This window comes from Lygodium microphyllum, chromosome 3, assembly GCF_053477565.2.
Source record: "Lygodium microphyllum isolate KBCC chromosome 3, Lygodium_microphyllum_v1.1.10, whole genome shotgun sequence".
NCBI classification, from domain to species: Eukaryota; Viridiplantae; Streptophyta; class Polypodiopsida; order Schizaeales; family Lygodiaceae; genus Lygodium; species Lygodium microphyllum.
The window spans coordinates 118,482,422-118,494,949 of record NC_141137.1 but is presented as its reverse complement, the minus strand read 5'-3'; positions in this window follow the sequence as shown (position 1 = coordinate 118,494,949).

The window sequence follows — 12,528 nt, the reverse complement described above, 5'->3', positions numbered from 1 at the left end:
TATGCAAGGATTGATCAGAAGATTCTTAGAAGAAGAGGATGGAGCTCAGCTTATTTTATTACTGGACCACAGATTAATTGGCTATTAATTCCAGGGGAGTGGATGACTGCCAGTCAAGCATATCATAATTATTTACATTTTTCTCAACAACATTCACAGTCTACAGATCCTTCAGTGAGATTGACGGCTCACTTTGCTTGGTACCTAGCGTGGTACCTAGTGTATATGAATAGACATTCACATAATGATCCAAAGGCCGTTCCAAAATTATGCATGAATGTAAATGTGAACATTGCCTTCAATTTTTCCAGATTTCTCCAAAAAAATTTGTGGATGAATCTTTATCCATGGACCATTTTTGCAATCACCAAGCCTTTAAGAGGGATCATCTTCATTGATACCTTTGGATGTATCTTTCATGATTCATAATGATATATCTCTCTTTTGGAGGCATCATTCACATGGATGTTTTGTGTTTGTGTTGTGTTAATTAATATGTGATGAGTTTGCGGTGGTTGAATATTCAATTTGCTCAAGAGCTATATTTTTGGAGATTAACAACCACAACCAAGAGATGTGACACTGTTTCCAATTCCTCCAAAGCATAAGAGGGTATGTAAGCACATCTTGATTCAAATGCAACATTTGAGGTAGATGTTATGCCTTAAAAAATTGAAAAGTACCTCACAGACATTTGGTGATTGATGTTGGATTCTTCTTTTCAATAGTGCTTTCATTGTAATAGCAACTTATGTGAAGTACTCAGAATAGCCACTTGTTTTCAACTTCTTGTTTTCATAAAGGGTATTCTTATATTAACACATACAACACATATACATCACACATGCACACTACTATACATAAGTTGCAATTTAGATACACTTTACATATCACATCATTTGGATGCGTTATCTTTCTCTATATAAGTTTGAACTCTTCTACAAGTTTTCAATGAGTTTATCATATGGAAATGTTCTTGCATGGGCTTGATTTCCACTTTCCCTCTTAATTTTCTAAATACATACATCACACGTGGGCACTACTCTATAAGGAAAATCCTAGTTTGCTAAAGAAGTAGTAGGATTTTTTAGTAGGTGGTAGACAATTCTTGAATTTTCCACCTTGGCAAGAAGATTATTAACGCTTCACTATTTCTACACTTAGATGCTTGATTGTTGCTCATAATGAATCAAGTTAAGGTTTCTTAAAAAAGAATGGGATATTGTGATTGCATGATCATTGTTTTTCACCACTTTTTACATCCTACATAGCTTTCTTCATAGTTGGAGTATATACTAAGATGACTTTCAAAGAACATTCTACATCCACATCAAGGGTGAATTTATCGGATAAGTTCTTAAAAACTAACTTGTATGTTTTTTTCTCTCAAACATGCCAATTCCAAATGGACATCATGCCCCGTTAAAAGGATAATCAGTGAAAGGCATAATGCCATAAAATAGTCACCAACGTAATTTCCATTTATTTAAAAAACTTTAAATTCCCACATTGCAATATGAAAAAATGAGTCCATGGTGAGAACCCCTTGAAGGTTACATTGAAACCTCAACATGTGGCAAATAATGTGAAATAACTAGATGAGTAGGTTGTTCCACCAATCAATTTTGACTTTCAATTCTTAGGCACTAGAACTTGTTTGTTTATTTGATCTCCAAATTCCCAAAATTTTAAGTGGCAGGTCATCCAGAGGCAAAATAATGAATAGATTACTCACATGATGAGAGAGAGAGAGAGAGAGAGAGAGAGAGAAAGAAAGAAAATTAGTAATCTTGAAGGAATCTCAAAATCGGTGGGTGGTGGTGGGGTACCAATGAGCCGGAGCAACAAGTGGTGGGGCTGGGTGCTAAGGTGAAAACAAAAGAAGAATTTCACCTCCAAAGTCCACATCACGTGGGTTAGCAAGCCCCCCCTTCCATGTCGACCAAAGAGGGGGACCCATACTGATATCTATCATGAGCCCTTATGAAGGCCATCCAAGGCACCCACGATGGGTAGAGGAGTCATACTTGGGCTATAGGCTAGCCCATATACAGATGCAACTAAATGGTCATGATTATCATGCCATTCAATAATAATGTGGGGGATGGGGATTAAATCAGGTGCTCATGTTGTTTTTAATGGCCTTTGTGTGACTATTCAAGTAGGCTATGATCAATTGATTAAGCCAACTCCAATTGTTATTATTTGTAAATTGTGTGGGCCTATTATTGCTAGCGTGCTCATTGTGGCCCTGATGCTGGATGCACCCATGAGCTGGTTGCTAATAACCACTCATAAATTGGCTACCTATAACTACACCGTAATTTTGAAATGATTGCATTCAAAATCAGCACTCATGTAGCCTTGTGCCTACTCATGTGCTTGCATGCCTACAAGTCAAATAGGGTTGGGGTGGTCACAGTAGCCTTGATGGCTATTAATTAGGATAGTGTCAAAGTTTTGGCATGGATTAAAGACAAAAGGCAAACATGAGAACAAGAATTCTAAAGAAGGCTCCAATATGACAAAAGAAGTGGCATCTACTAAAATAGAATCTTGATATACCATAAGTCCCAAATAATAAAGTAAAATTTTAATCCAGCCAACGAATGGCCACCATGTCAATAGCATGCTCATAGCATGTGATTAAAGAAGCCATTAATTAGTACATCAATTGATAAGCCAGCATCATGGTGCACTTCTACTTGAGTAAAAGAGAATGAGTTTTGTTAGGATCTACAAAAGATCAAATATGGAGCATTGAATAGAGACTCTCATAGCACAAGTGAATAAGCAAAGAATAAGAACACTTCATATGAAGGGTGTTATTCATGGAAAAGATGTTTTTATCTTGATAGAGAGCAATATGAAACCTTTCCTTGTCCCTATATAGCAAAGACTCCTCACACAAAAGATACATGAGATCATCAAAATTCAGATCAAGAGTGAAAACTTGAAACCTCAAAGCTTGGGCCACCATATGGTAATTTGGAGGAAGCTTAGTAAGAACCAACATAGATAACTAGGAGGAGGTAAGAGCTACCCCCAAGGGGAGAAACTAATCATGGATAATCTTGAATCTCCAAAATTAAAACCATAGCTTGCACTTGATGTGGTATGTATCGGTGTTTCTAGAGTTTACACCTAATAGATCCTATTGAGACTTGCAAAGGGGGTTCATTGGCGTGTATTCGAGCCTTGGATTGTGTGCATTAAGGCCAACATTTGGAGCAGAACAACCATGTCATCAAATTAGTGTGTTCCTATAGCAGCCCAATTTTTGCAGAAGCCATATCTTACCAGCAGAAATGGATTTTGGAGAAACAGCATGAGATCCCTAATTTTTCAACGTGGTCTACAACTTTGCAGAAGAAAGTTTTTAAAAATTCTTCACGGATTTTGAGCTATTTAGCACATACCTATGCAGACTGGTTGTTTATTGCAAGAACAACAGGTGTTTTTAGGCTTCTTGACATTTATACACATTGATAACCTTGGCAAAGGCATTGGTCACTTTGCATTGATGGCTTTCATCTTGGCATCAGGTTGATCTTCCTAAGTTCAGCCATTGTCTATGTACATCAGATAGAATGTTGGAAACTTTGTATTCAATAAGCATTTGATGTGTCTATGCCTCAATAAAGCCTCTATAATGGAATATTGATGCTTGATTGCTCTAGGATGATATCTGAAATGGTTTGAGCAATGATTGCTCTATTTTGAGTTGATGTATTATTGGCTATACTGAAGCCTATCTATTGGTTATAATAGGCTATTGTCTATCATTGATAGTAAGAGGCATTGTCTTCATGTTGGAATGGTTTTTATGCACCTGTCGATGCCTATTTGGACTTGTCTTGATACGCAGATACTGTGATAGTGCTCTAGGATAATTTTGAGTTGTTTTGGGGCTGCATTGACCTCAGTATGATTGTGTTTTTACTACTGTAATACAGTATACACCTAGTAGACATCTTGATAGGGTTCCTATAAAGTTGTTTGCTACTGAGTGAGTACTCAAACTAGATGTATTGACTCTATAGATATCATGCATGCATATGGACATGTCTATGGGCTGTTGTGGGTCGTAAATACTCTAAATTTGGACTGATTTCATTGCTGGTTATGTAATGGGTTGGCTGCTGTCAAGAGTTTGTTTGGCATTGTTATTGCCTATTTGCACTACTGCTAAAGCTTGTATGCACATGCATTGAACCTCAGAGGTTATGGTATATGTTGGAGATGGTTTAAGGTTGTTTTGAGCTCAAAATACTTTAGTTTGTGTAGAGGATTTATGGCTAGTTAAACATAGACTGTTGTTTGTTATAAGTGGTTGGAAAACACCTACATCAATTGTATGCTATCTACTTGGAATGCTACTGTATCTAGATGTTTTGCTACATGTTTGGGGATGTTTTTGACATATTTGTGCATGAGATACCCTGGTTATTACTGAGAATTACTATTACGTGTTTTTGGATTGAAACTGTCATAAACAACTAAGTGGTTTGCAAGGAGTCAAGCACTTACAAGTGGTATATGGCACTGAATACTATAATTGCAAATATGGCAAATGCTCAAGGCACCAACAATATCACTCAAATTGTGGGAGAGAAGCTTGATAATAAAAACTTTGCTTCGTGGAAGTTTAGATGAAAAATTTCTAGATTGGCAGAGAGGCTACTGGGATTTATGTACAGGAGCTGAAGCAGAACTTGAATTACCTAAATAGAATTCGACTCAAGATTAGCAAAGAGCTCACCAACAATGGTTGGAAAGAGCAAGCAAAGTGTTACATTGGTTCTCCTTATGCATTTATGATGCAATGGCTATGCAAATTACAAGTTGTCAATCCCCAAAGGATGCTAGGATATTCTCATGAATAATTATGGCAATGTTACTCATGCAAGGAAGATACATCTGAAGTAGCAGTTTAATAATATGTCTAGAAATGGCAGGAGCGTCCAAGCTTATATGATAGATATAAAACCATAGCAGACTAGCTTGCTACTATTGATTCTAAAGTGTCAGAGAATGACATGATTGCAGTTACATTATTACATGGATTAGACAAGGAGTATAAGGCATTTCACACATCGATATATGTGAGAGTAGAACCTCTTGACTGGGATGAGTTGCTTACTCTATTGCTGCACAAGGAAGTTAAACTTGGATTGAACACTAGTTCCAATACCTCTTAGGTAAGTGATACTGTACTTTACTCTAGTCAACGTGCTAGAGGTGGTAGAGGCCATGGATCTTTTTGAGGTCAAGGGGACACTTAGAATGCACATAGATAGTAGCAGTAAAATGCATGGCAGAGTTCTAATGCGCAAGGTCAATGTGGATCTGGAGCCTTTCGAGGCAAGGGGAGATAATCTAGAGGCAAAGGTGGCACCTAGCAATCACATGATCAATCTAACAGAGATAAAGACTGTCATTATTGTGGTAGATATAGACAAATAGTGAAGGATTGTCATAAAAAGCAAGCAGATATGAAGGAAAAAGGGAAACAACATGGAAATTATGCATCTTCTAGTGGTACACAGGATGATTAGGGAGATAGATTGTTTGCCATGCAGCGTGTTTCTAAGAATATGCCTAAGCTAGACAAGGATGAAAAGTGGTATGTAGACTAAGGAGCATCTAATCACATGACTCTGCATGGTGAATGGTTTGACTGTAAGTGTTCTGTAGAATGTATGTGTGACTTTGAGAAAGTTTTCTAGCCTTGGAAAGAGATGAATGTAAGTTCAAAAGAGCTCAAGGAAGTGGAAGAAGTAGTTGTTGAAGACTCAAGAGAAGACTGGAGTGAAGTGACTGTGATGAGCTATGAAGAGTCACTGTAGTGGCTCTAGTGACCTTTCATATCAGACACACCTCTTAGAAGGGGCATCCACAAACAAAGAATGATTATTATGAGTGATCATTGAGTATTGTAGTGACGAGATGATGTACTATTGATGAACAGAGAAAGAGAGAGTCAAAGATAGCCAATTCTATACCAAACAATGTATCTACCTATGAGAGATTTTAATGTCTATCAAAGAATTGTATGAAGAAAATGAAGAGAATGATGGATTTTGTTAAAGTTAAAGCTGTGGGAGAATTGTTTCTATGAAGTTGTGTGAAGATTTCTTGTTCTTGGTGTTGTTTTCTTTGTTGAGATCATATAAAAAATGAAAAAGATGGTTGTTGATGTTAGAAGATAGATTTTCTTGTAGTAGAAACCCTATTTCCTTGATGTTCCTTTTGGGGCTCCATACACTACCATCAACAAGCATCAGAAGAGGCTCAAAGTGAAGGAAATGACATTGCGAAGAAGAGAATAATTCAATGGATGCTTGCAAAGTTTCTTCAACCACTAAAGAATTAGATATTTTTATTGCCAAAGACACTTTCCACAAGAAGTTCATTCCACAATGGTAGAAACATATTACCATCATGATATAGCCTCTATTTGGTGGACTATTTTCTCTCCATGTTAAAACAATAGAGACATGCATCTTGGTAGCAAATTGTTTGGGAACAAACTAAAGTGCAGAAATAGAGAGAGTGACCATCCATGGAAGATTTGGCATTCATTTAGAAGTTTTCAAACATTATCAAGTGGGAGATCGTGAAAAACTTCAGGAGTCGTGGTTAGTGGAAGTTAACAAAAACAAGAAAGAAAAGAGTTGAAATTTGTTCGTGGATGCTCAATAGCAGGACACGTGGGACGCATGGTGCATTGACAATCTCCTATTTGTCCAATTAGCAACCCACTGGAAGTTGGTGGATAGAGTATTCTTCACAACATACACTATTGAAACCATTAGAAGTTGGCATTACCATGATGATGGCACAACAATGATCTTCAAAAGAAGTTGGCATTACTATGATGATGGCACAACAATGATCTTCAAAAGAATGAGCTTTGATACCTTCAGAACGGAATACGTTCCCCTTTGTAGTGAATTGAAAGCCGAATTCAGAGACATACAAAAGCAAGAAGTAGAAGAAATGTTGGCCAGAGAGTCCTCTAGAGACTGAAGCCCCTTTTGATTCTGTTTTGTTGAGTACAGACCAACTTGGCGGAGCCAACTCCCTGATGAATGACGCAATCAAGAGGCAAGCACTAGAACGAGTCCAGATGCATGTGAGAAAAGAGAAGGCAACTCAAGGTCCCCTTCCTAGTCAAATCCATCCTGGAAATATCTATGACAAGCTAGCAAATGTATTGCCATTGCCCATTTTTAAGGGAGAGTACAATAAAGATCGTGATCTTCATGTAGCAGAGTTTATGGTAGCATGTGTGGCTAACAATGCTAGAACCCTCGAGCATTGGTTAGCAATATTCCATGCCACTTTCAAAAGGTGCGGCATTTCAATGGTATGAGAGACAAGCAACATGAACTTTTGGCACATGGAACAACATGAAGTTAGCATTCCTCACACTAAATTCAGGCTTGAAGGTTTTGAAGAGCGGATGAGAGAGGAGTTTATGAACCTAAGTCAATCCTTTGGCGAATGAGTCAAAGCTTATGTCTCATGAATGGAATCCATACTGAAGAGATGGACCAACCATCATTTGGATGAAGGCATCCAAAAGGGAGACCAGTCACTCTGCAAGCTGCAGTGGAAGGTACAAGATTGTATGATGAAGTTGAAACAAGGTTGTCAAAGACCTCAGGAAGATGAGTCTTACCTCCTCCCATGCCAAGAATGGTATACCCACCAAATGTAGTCCCTGGGACAGTTCCCTATCCTTACCCCCAGATGCAAACAGTGCCGTAATTACAGTGCACCTACTCCACTGTGGTTGCAGACAAGAATGCCTCAAATGATGGTTCAACCACAACAACAGTGGCCCCAAATAGTTCCTCCAATGGCGACTCGACAATAGTGGAATCCTACCCATTGGAATCAACAACCCCAAGTCTCAACAGGAGCTCTGAATCAAAACAAGAACAGAGGACCTTCTAGTGTCCTTATTCATGTGCAAGTATCTTTCATGGTGATGCACACAAGATTGTCTTTTTGTAAAGATATTTATAGGCATTCACACTCCTTTGCTACTTCCTCCTTCCCAAGGTAACTTTGTGAGTACTCTTTCTCATTTTCACATCATCATGTCACCCCCTTATACTAATAGAAAACAAACTTAAGGGTCATAATTATGCTCATTGGATGCTATCTATGAGGGCTTGCAAAGAAGGATGAGGAAGATTTTTAGGAGGAGCTTTCTAAATGGGAAGGTAAGGATGCCAAGGCCTTTACTTCTTTGGTATGCTTGCTTCACTTGATTGTCCCTCCTACCATTCCAACCTTGGAGACAAAATTTGGGATAAGCTACAAGACCTTCATGAGCAACAATCTTCTATGAGGGCTATTTCCCTTCAAGGTTAGTTGTATAACATTTGTCAATGAACCTCTATAGTGTTCCTTCTCAAGCTACAGGTCACAGTCACCTTCTAGCTTCCAAATCCTTCAAGTCTAAGCTCCTATGTACCATGAAGCCAAGCTTTGGCTCTGATACCATGTCAAAGTTTTGGAGGGAGAGAGAAAGACACAAACATTGGAAACCCACTCAAAGAGGAGTACTCATGTTCTTCTCTTCATTATTCATAACTCATAGACTAAAGTCTTGTCACACACACTTAATAGTCTACTCTACTAACCGACTATGCCACTAACTACTGTTGACACTTTGACTTGAATCTCAACAATCTAGTGGTGGACAAATATCAGAAGTGGAAAGTTACAGATGTGGAGAGAAGGGTCACATCTTCCCAAATTGCCCAAACCCTAGAAGATCCATGGATTTACAAACCCCTTTATAGGCGATGCACAGGAGAAGACCACACTGCTAAAGACATTCCCAATCCATTCCCTGTCAAGGCTGATGCCATAGACAATCAACAAAAGAATCCAGCCTCCAATTTGGTAGAATTGGAGGTAGCTGCAATTACACATGCCAAGAAAAGAGAGACAATAATTCCAAAACAAAATATTCCACCTACAAAAGCTATCAAGTTCAAGATCCCAACAGAGCCAAAGAGCAATATAGTACATGATAATACATCGGAGAACAATCCAGTGCTACAAAAGAATACAAAGACAGTCCAGGACATAGAACTAGAGTTCTAGGAGATAGAAGAGATGGATGTATCTCCAGTAATAGACAAAGTGCTAGTACAACCATATTGCTTGAAGAAACATGAAAAATGAAAATGGATATTGTCCCATTCCCTAGCCAGTTGAAAAAGCTAGTGGACCCCATCAAGTAGTATGACTTGATGAAGGACTTGGATACGTTCCACCCTAATTTGGCATTCTGACAGCTGTTGATACTCTCATCTAGTTGCAAAAGGAGATTCAAAATCATTCTCATGCAAAGGTATGGCCTAAGGATTGTCAACCTTGCAACTATTACCAAAAATAATAAGGCCCCAAAGCTTGTGAAAGAAGTAGATGTGGCCAACGCCTTCCTAGATCTTGGCACTCTAGAGACTGGCATCTAGATAGAAGGCTGCTTCATTGCAAGTGCATTGATAGATGGAGGCTCTTCAATGAACATTATGATAGATGTGATGATGAGAGTTCTAGGCCTGCAAAGCATGCAACCTACTCGATGGCTCATTAGACTGGCTAATCAAAGCAAAATCAAGCCTTTAGGTATTCTTCCTTATATCAAGACCACAATTGCCAAAAGGGATTACTGGATGACATACGTGGTGGTAACACCCAAATTTTATGGAACATCTTATCATTTATTACTCGAAAGACCATGCCTGTGTGAAGCTAGAGCAAGGATAGATTGGTTTAAAGGAACCCTAACCCTAGGCAAGGGAAGGTAAATACCTCTTACCTAAACCAGGAATGACTTCTGGAATTACCTCTGATAGTGAGATAGAGGCATGGATACACTACTCTCCCTCTTACATGGCCATAGGAAAGCCAAGAGACAAAACTAGAAGATGAAGTAGAGGACCTATTCTTCTCTTACAGAGCCCCTATACAGAGGCAGAGATAGAGGAAGATGCAGATTATGAAAGCAAAGTGGAAGAAGCTATCCAAGCAGAAGAGGATACTAATGAGGAGGAAGTCCTAGAGGCCACAAAAGATGAAGATCCCATGCTGTTGGATAGAATGACTATGGTACCCTTTGGATTCATATGTAATAAATTTATAAGAAGTGGATTAAGAAAATAAGTATTCCTTTAGCAGTGGCTCTTGTCATCCTAATCTATCCTTCTTGAGGGATTCCAATGAGTTTTAGCATTACACTTAAATAGAGGTGGTAGTGGAACATGGATAATCTTAGTAAGAAACTAGAATATCGGAATGGATATGAACAAGGAATGGGTACAATAATCATAGTACTGAAGCATATTATCATCCTCACATGTAACTATTTTTTGTCTCATTTGAAGACCCTCCAAATCCTATCTACAATAGTTGTAGCACTCTCCAAAAATTTCTCATACATGGAAATGTTGACAAATTCAAAATCCCCAAGGTTGCATGGAGCTATTGTACTTTGGAGAAGTGCTAGGGCGGGTTGGGCATCCTTAACATATAATGTTGGATCACTAAGAAGCTAGCACCAAAATGGATCAAGATGAAAACGAGAGAAGATTGGGCAATCCTCTTAGAGTATTCAAACCCAACTGCAAACAAAAGAAGATTGTGAAATCCTCCTCAATTACAACATAAGTAAGTAGGTACTTTAAGGGTGGCCTTGATAGAAGGATACTCTAATTCACACCATTATCTTTAATTACGTAAGGTATATATGAAGCTAGTCAAAACAAAATGGGAAGCATAAGATAAATACAATACAAATATCCTTAACAATTAAACACGCATGATGTGGGCCATCTTAGATTTATCTAGCTTAGCATCCTTGTACCTGTTAGAGATTTAGTCATCTCCTAGACTAGCATTCTTAGGCTACAGTTGGTATACTTATTCCTCTCGAGCACAATTATGCATTTCCTATCAATTTTGGGCATTTTCAACAATCATTGAGTGCAAGCACCTTTTGTCGGGCAGGTTGGATAGTCTTGGTGCAAGTGACAATGCAATAAGGTAGTATGGTAGTAGATTGCATTTATTGCAGCCAATCAGGTACTAATCGACTAGTTTTGGCTAGCCACCCTGATTATTTCATGGCCATATTTCTTGATATGTATAGTTGGTAGCCTCCTTGCCCACCACTCATGTTTAGGTGGTGGAGAGAGAGATCGACTTGAGGAGATACTTTGATAGCCTATTGGTATATCTGCCCTCTTTATTTTAGCATTCATTGACTATAGATTTATTTGTTCTTTTGTATCTTTTCTCTCTCCCTCTTCTCTTATGTTCATTGTCTTTCAGTCTTGTCCATACACATTCACATTCATTACACTTTGACATGGTATCAGAGTAATATAGAAGGGCTTATTGATCACAGGTAGACCTCAATATAACATTTTCTCACGCAAAAAAAAAAAGCATTTTCAACATTCCAAGGTTGAGACAAACAAGGAAGCATGGGGAAGGAGCAAAGTTGTTGTTTTTTGTAGGTTTTTGATGTTAGTGAAGGAGAAAAGGCTATTATTTCAGCCTTTTGGAGCAAAAGATCAGTTTTCATCACCTCTGATAGTTGAAACTCATTGAAGATGAGTGGTGAAGTCGGAGGCTTTGACTGCTTGGTCTTCCCAATAGCAGGGGGAGAACAATAAGAAGAAAAAGAAGGATGAGAAGACCAAGCAAGATAAAGCCAAGGAGACTACTTGCCATAACTATGGCAAGACAAGTCATTGGAAGAAGGATTGCCCCAACAAGGATAAGAAGGAAATTAAGAAGGAGAAGACTACAAAGGACTCGGGAGTGGTGGCTACTCCTTCATTGGCCATCTTCATCCATTTAGAGGTGGTAGGGGATGCTCCCTCAATGGCCATTGATGTATCAATGATGGCCCCACAGTTTTGTGAGTGGATTGTGGATTGTGGCACTTCCCACCACATGACTCCTTCTTCATATGGTATTGCTTGCATGCATCTAATGCATGGGAAAATTCTCATAGGTGACGGCTCTTTGGTCCCAATCAAAGGCAAAGGTGATGTGCAGTTGATTTCAAGTGGCCACACATCAAATGTTCTCTATGTGCAGAGTTTAGGGTATCATTTTCTTTTAATGAGCAAGATTATGCTATTGGTTTGACAATCAAGTTGGATAAGGATTCCTTCCGAGTTCTTGATGGAGTGTCTCGACGAGTTCTTTGTGCAGGTCATGAGGAGAATGGAGTCTACAAGATGCGATCTTCATCTTCCTTTTCTTTTATTCTTCTTTTTTCTCAACCTTAGCTTAGATATGGCATGCTTCGTTTGGTCACCAGAGTTTTCCAATACAAATACACCTCAAGAGAAGGCTATGGAGCAAGAGTTGGATGCTATTGAGTGAAATGGCACTTGGGATCTTGTGCCTCAGTCCACTCTCATCGGAAGGTGATTGGAGTCAAATGGGTCTTTAAGACTAAGTACCATAGTGATGGCACTCTAG